This window comes from Odocoileus virginianus, unplaced genomic scaffold (genome assembly GCF_023699985.2).
Source record: "Odocoileus virginianus isolate 20LAN1187 ecotype Illinois unplaced genomic scaffold, Ovbor_1.2 Unplaced_Contig_2, whole genome shotgun sequence".
NCBI lineage: Eukaryota > Metazoa > Chordata > Mammalia > Artiodactyla > Cervidae > Odocoileus > Odocoileus virginianus.
Genome location: NW_027224319.1, coordinates 86,042 through 92,276, shown reverse-complemented (window position 1 = coordinate 92,276; position 6,235 = coordinate 86,042). Strand labels below are relative to the sequence as shown.

At 47.8% G+C, this 6,235-nt stretch overlaps 1 long non-coding RNA gene across 1 annotated transcript; it reads right to left on the bottom strand.

Annotated features, from left to right (window-relative positions):
* Nucleotides 1–3,309: 3,309 nt before the first annotated feature.
* Nucleotides 3,310–5,988, bottom strand: LOC110124155 (uncharacterized). Its single transcript, XR_011486237.1, has 2 exons — nucleotides 5,871–5,988; nucleotides 3,310–4,764 (listed from the first exon to the last, which is right to left on the bottom strand). It is a non-coding gene; the product is annotated as an uncharacterized lncRNA (long non-coding RNA).
* Nucleotides 5,989–6,235: the final 247 nt, after the last annotated feature.

Genomic DNA, 6,235 nt, shown 5'->3' with positions numbered 1-6,235 from the left:
ATAAAATATATGTAGCATAAAATTTACCATCTTAACTATTTTTAAGTGTACCTTTCATTGACATCCTTGTTTTGTGTAACCATTACCACCACCCATCTCCAGAACTTTTTCATCTTCCCAAAGTGAAACTCAGTGCCCATTAAACACCTGCTTTGTCCTTATCGTGGAGAGACAAAGACGCAGAACAGTTAACATAATATTGAAGAACTTAAAGAACTGAAAGTATCTGACATTAAGACTCACTATAAAGCTACAGTAATCAAGACAGACTAATGTGAGTGAAAGAATGAACAAGTAGATCAATGGAACAGAATATGGAGCCCAGAATTAGATCCACAGAAACTTCATCAACTTTTCTTTGACAAAGGAGCAAATTCAGTACAATGGAGAAAAGCAGTCTTTTGGACAAATGGTTCTGGGACAATGGACATTCATATGCAAAAAGTGAACCTAATTACAGACTGTACTCCTTCACATAAATGAACTCAAAGTGGATCATAGGCCTAAGAATAAAACACAAAACTTAAAGCTCTTAGAAGATAACAGAGGAGAAAATTAGGCAACCCCGGGAATGGCGATTAACTTTTTAGATACATCACAAAAGCATGACCCAAATGTCTTGGTCCATTTAGGCTGCTATAACAAAATACCACAGACTGGCTAGCTTGAAAACAGCAGAAATTTATTTCTCCCACTGCTGGAGGTTAAAAGTCCAAGGTTATGGTGTTGACATTGTTTGGTGAGAGCCCTCTTCCAGATTTCAGACTTCTCCTATCCTCACATGGTAGAAAGGGCTGAGAAATCTCCCTGAAGCCTCTTTTATGAGGCTGTAGTCCCATTCTTGAGGGATTTAAGAACCTCTTAAAGCACACCCCCCAATACTATCATCTTTAGGGGTTAGGATTTCTTTTTTTTAAATTCTTTTTTATTTAATGTTTTAATTTTCTTTTTTTTTGGCCATGCCACACAGCATATGGGATCTTAGTTCCTCAACTAGGGATCGAACTTGAGCCCCCTGCAGTGGAAGTACTGGAAGTCTTAACCACTGGACCACCAGGGAAGTCCTAGGATTTCAACATATACATTTTGGATGGACTCAAACCTTCAGCCCTTAGCACCATGAAAGGAACAATTGATAAACTGAACTTCATTAAAATTAAAAACTTCTGATCTGTGAAAGACTTGTTCAAGGAAGTGAGAAAATGAGCCAGAGACTGGGAGAAAATATTTGCAAAAGGCATATCAAAAATATACAAAGAATGCTTAAAACTCAGCAATAAGAAAATGAACTACTGATGTAAAAATGAGCAAACTATCTGAGCAGACACCTTGTCAGAGATGAGATGGCAAATATATACAGATGGCAAATAAGCATATGAAAAGATGTTCCACATCATATGTCATCAGGGAAATGCAAATTAAAATGACGAGATACCACTACACACCTATCAGAATGGCCAGGTCTGCTGACATCATCAAATAGTCTTGAGGATGTGGGGCAATGAGGGTTCTCTTTTATTGCTGGTGGGGACGCAAAATGACATAGCCACCTTGGAAGAAGTTTGGTGGTTTCTTGGGCTTCCCTGATAGCTCAGTTGGTAAAGAATCCACCTGCAATGCAGGAAACCCCAGTTCAATTCCTGGGTCAGGAAGATCCTCTAGAGAAGGGTTAGGCTACCCACTCCAGTATTCCTGGGCTTCTCTTGTGGCTCAGCTGGTAAAGAATCTGCCCATGATGTGGGAGACCTGGGTTTGATCCCTGGGTTGGGAAGATCCCCTGAAGAAGGGAAAGGCTACCCGGTAACTCCAGTATTCTGGCCTGGAGAATTCCGTGAACCGTATAGTTGCAAATAGTCGGACACGACTGAGCGATTTTCACTGGTGGTTTCTTACAAAACTAGACATACTCTTAGCACGTGTGTGTGCTTAGACACTCAGTCGTGTCCGACTCTCTGCGACCCCGTGGACTGCAGCCCGCCAGGCTCCTCTGTCCATGGGATTCTCCAGGCAAGAACACTGGAGTGGGTGCCATGCCCTCCTCCAGGGGATCTTCCCGACCCAGGAATCGAACCCATGTCTCCTATGTCTCCTGCATTGGCAGGCGGATTCTTTACCACTAGTGCCAGCTGAGGAGCCAGTAATTGTGCTCCTTGGTCTTTACCAAAAGGAGCTGAAAATTCACGTTCCTGAAACTAACTGCAGAGGAATATTTATAGCAGCTTTACTCTTAATTCTCAAACCTTGGGAAGCAACCAAGATGTTCTTCAGTAGGTGAATGGATAAATAAACTGTAGCATATCTAGACAATGGGATATTTTTCAGTGTTAGAATAGAATGAACTGTCAAGCAATGAGAAGAAGTGGACAGACCTTAAATGCTTATTACTATTAATAAGTGAAAGAAGCCAATCTGAAAAAGCTACATATTATGCAATTCCAACTGTTTGATGTTCTGAAAAAGGAAAAACCGTGGAGACAGTAAGAGGATCAGTGACTGGGGATGCGGGGGTGGGGGTAGGCGGAAGGGCTGAATCTACAGAGCACAGAGGATCTTTAGGGTAGTGAAAATACTTTATATTACACTATAATGGTGGATACATGTCATAATACATTTGTCAAAATGCAGAGCCTGTACAAACCCAAGAGCAAACCCTGAGGTGAACTGTGGACTTCGGGTGATAGTGATGTGTCAATATAAGTTTATCAGTTGTAACAAGTGTACCGCTCTGGTGGGGGATGTTGACAGAGGGGGAAGATAGGGGCAGGCAGGGGACACACGGGAAATTTCTGTAACTTCTACTTCATTTTGCTGCTAAAAAATAAAATCTATTTGATGACATATCAGTGACACATAGTTAAGTATTCAGTAAGTGATCAATAGTAATCATTATTATGATTCTTCTCATTATTTCACCTGTCCATTCCAGCACTGGTGTGTCATGATCCTATGACAGTAAATAGGTGAGAACAGTAAGAAAACACATGTAAAAATGTGTCCGGTTCCTATTTCAAATCCCAGGTTTAAATCCCCAAAGAGTAAACTGAGAGAGAAGGGGACGCTGGAAAACATAGATAGCATTTATTGAGTACCTACCAGGGAATTCCCCTGGTGGCTCAGATGGTAAAGAATCTGCCTGCAATGTGGGAGACCTGGGTTTGATCCCTGGGTCGGGAAGATCCCCTGGAGAAGGAATGGCTTCCCACTCCAGTATTCTTGCCTGGAGAATTCCGTGGACAGAGGAGCCTGGTGGGCTACAGTCCACGGGGTCACAAAGAGTCGGATCACAGCTGAGCAACCAACTACCAACACTGAGTAACTGCCATGTGCCAACAGCTTTATTTATTTACTCATATCACCCTCACAACATCCAATGACATAGCTCTCAGAGGCAATCGAATCTCTTTGCAATTGATTTGAGTTCTACTGGTCCTGCCGTTTACAAGCTGTGTGACTTTGGGCAAAGTACTTCACCTCTCTGTGCCTCAATTTTCTCTCTCTCTCTCTCTCTTTTTTTTTTTTTTTGACTGCACCACACAGCTTGTTGGATCTTGGTTCCCTGACCAGACCGGAGGTCATCAAACTGAGCCAGGACCCTGGCAGTGAAAGCACTGAGTCTTAACCACTGGCCCGCCAGGGAATTCCCAGTTTTCTCATTTGTTTTAAATAGAAATGAATGCCTTTCATACCAGTCTCATAGAGATGTTTTGTAGATGAAATCGAGGACATAGACAGGGAGAGGCATGTAGCAAACATTCTGTGTTTACTGATACCGTTTTAGGGATGGAGCAACTGAAGCCCAGAGAGGTTAGGTCACTTGCTCACCGTCACACAGCTGGAAAGTAACAGAACTGGAATTGCAACTCAGGTATTCTCTGATGACAGGCAAACAACTGTGTAGACAATTACAAAGGTATGTACCTTTGTAATATCTCCTATAATATCTCCTGTTACAAAGGTACTCCTTTGATAGCTAGGAGATAGCTTGTAATCTGTGGCCGCCCAGAGGAGGCCTTTAGGTAGGTCTGGGACAGGTCTGGAAAGCTTCCAGGAGGAGATGGTGCCTGGCTTGTGGCTTAACGGATGGGCCGAGGTTTGCCAGGTGAGCAGGTGAAGTGGGGCTGGTTCCCAGAGACCCCTATCCCCACCCCAGCTTCCCTGCCACCCTCTCTCACATCTTTACAGAACTCCGCAGGGCCTGACCCTTCAGTCCTACACCTGAAGGAACTGAGGCCCAGAGGCCAGTGATAAGTGTTGAGGCAGTCCAAGTGCAAGCTGGAAAAGAATTTCCAGACAGAGAGCATTTCAGAAGGGAGTGAGTTTATGAAGAACCAAGAGCAGAGATAAAGTGGGCAGTGCCAGCACAGTGGACCAATAACACCTGACAGACCAGGGTGAGTCAACAGTTTTCATGGGTTCATAGCCAGTTTTTAGAGCCTGAAGACAAAGAGAATTCCTGCTGGACGGTTGGCATTAGGTGATCGGGGCATGATAGGGTGTTTCCTGGAGTGGGCATCGCTGCCTGACTGGGAGTCAGGAAGCTTGTGAGTGATGACCAGCGGTTACAAAGGGGCTCAGTCAGCTTCAGAGGTGACCTTGGTTCTGGGCTCCGCTTCTGTGGCCTTGGTGCAAGGCCTCGCACCTGTGGCCTTGGGGCAGGCCTCAACGGTGATAAGCAAGGGCCCACCTCTCCTGGGAGACTGCGGCCAGAACTTTGAACTCCAGCAATTCTGGGGCCTTTTCTTCTCAGGATCTTTAGGAGTTTTTCTGGAAGATAACAGCTTCTGAATAAAGTTGTCTGAAGCAGGGGAGGGGAAGCAGTACCGCTCAGAAAACCACAAAGCCGCCCCTTTCTAGGACCCTGTGTCCACAGCTATTCAAAACGGAGGGCCGGTCAAGACGACCTCAGAGACCCTGGCCCACCCCTGGATCCTGAGGCCATTGGCTGGGCCTCAGCCCCTCTTAAGGAGACCCCCTTGCCCGCCCCCCCCTCCACCAGCCCCAGCTCTCAGGCTCTGTCCCTCCAAATGCCACCCCCAGACTTCAGAGGGGGCAGGGCATGCCAGTGAGTGAGGCCCACATGGAACAGCCGGCTGGCGAGCAGAGGCCTGGCGGCCCCGGGGGCCAAAGTCTGACAGGATCCAACCTGGCGGCTGACAGGATTTTTAGGCCTCTGTGTGCCTGCTGCTGGGCTGGAAGCAGATTAGAGAAACACAGAAATGGAATGACCTCCGCATGGCCCTCACAATGCCACCAAAGGGAAGGAAAGGCTTTGAGAGAAAGCTAAACAGCCTTTGCTTTTTTTTCCCCCCCTCTTCCCTCCCTCTTCTCTCAGCCCTGGGAGCAAGGTCAGGACCCAGAGTGGGTTTGAGGGGGGAGCCCCTCACTCCTGCGGATACCTCATTTGGGACCAGGAATCTCCTCCCACCTGCCCTCAAAACCCATGAACCTGCCTTCACCCGCTTTGCGTAGGGCCCGGGGAGGGTCTTCCGTGTGCCTCGCAGGAGCCGTCTGTGACCGGGCCACACAGTCCCCATCTCCCCCCTCACTCAGCACCGTTATTTATTTCACAAACACACATCTCCCGGGCTTTCCTCTCAGCACTTCCCAGTACCCACTCATTTAAGCCTCATACACCCTCACTTTGACAGCCCAGCTAGCCGAGATCACAGAGAGAGATGGATTAACCTCCAGCGTCCTCGGGACTCACCCCCGGGCAGTCTGGGTGCAGAGAAACCCCGCCCCCGTGACATTCCACTGTCTGCGGCTTCTCCAAAGTCTGACTCCCTCCAGGCTCCCGGACACCAGGCTTCTGAAGTTGCCCCCCAAATCCCCCAGCTGCGCCCCCTGCCACGACCTCTAATGTCACCCACTCGCCGCGGGAGGCTGTGGTCCCAGAGTCATTATTCACAGATGAACTGCTCGTCCACCCCATCCATCAGCTGCCTCTGACCTGCTGTGTCTGGCTGCCCGGCTGATTGTTCTAGAACCTCCCCCCTCACCCCACTGCTCCTCACCTGATTCCTCTGAGTAAGCAGAGTCCAGCCTGGGGCCCTCACACAGTCTTGTGAAAGACTGAGGGAGTGAAAGGAAAGCTGAAACCAGTCAGCCCACACCTGCCCTGGCTGGTTCTTGTCCTGGAGAGCCCTGCCCTGGGGGCTCCTGCTGGCTGCTCCTTTCCTGAGCCCTTGGCCTCTGATTTTAGTGAGAGACCAGGCCATCACAACCCCTTGTTCTC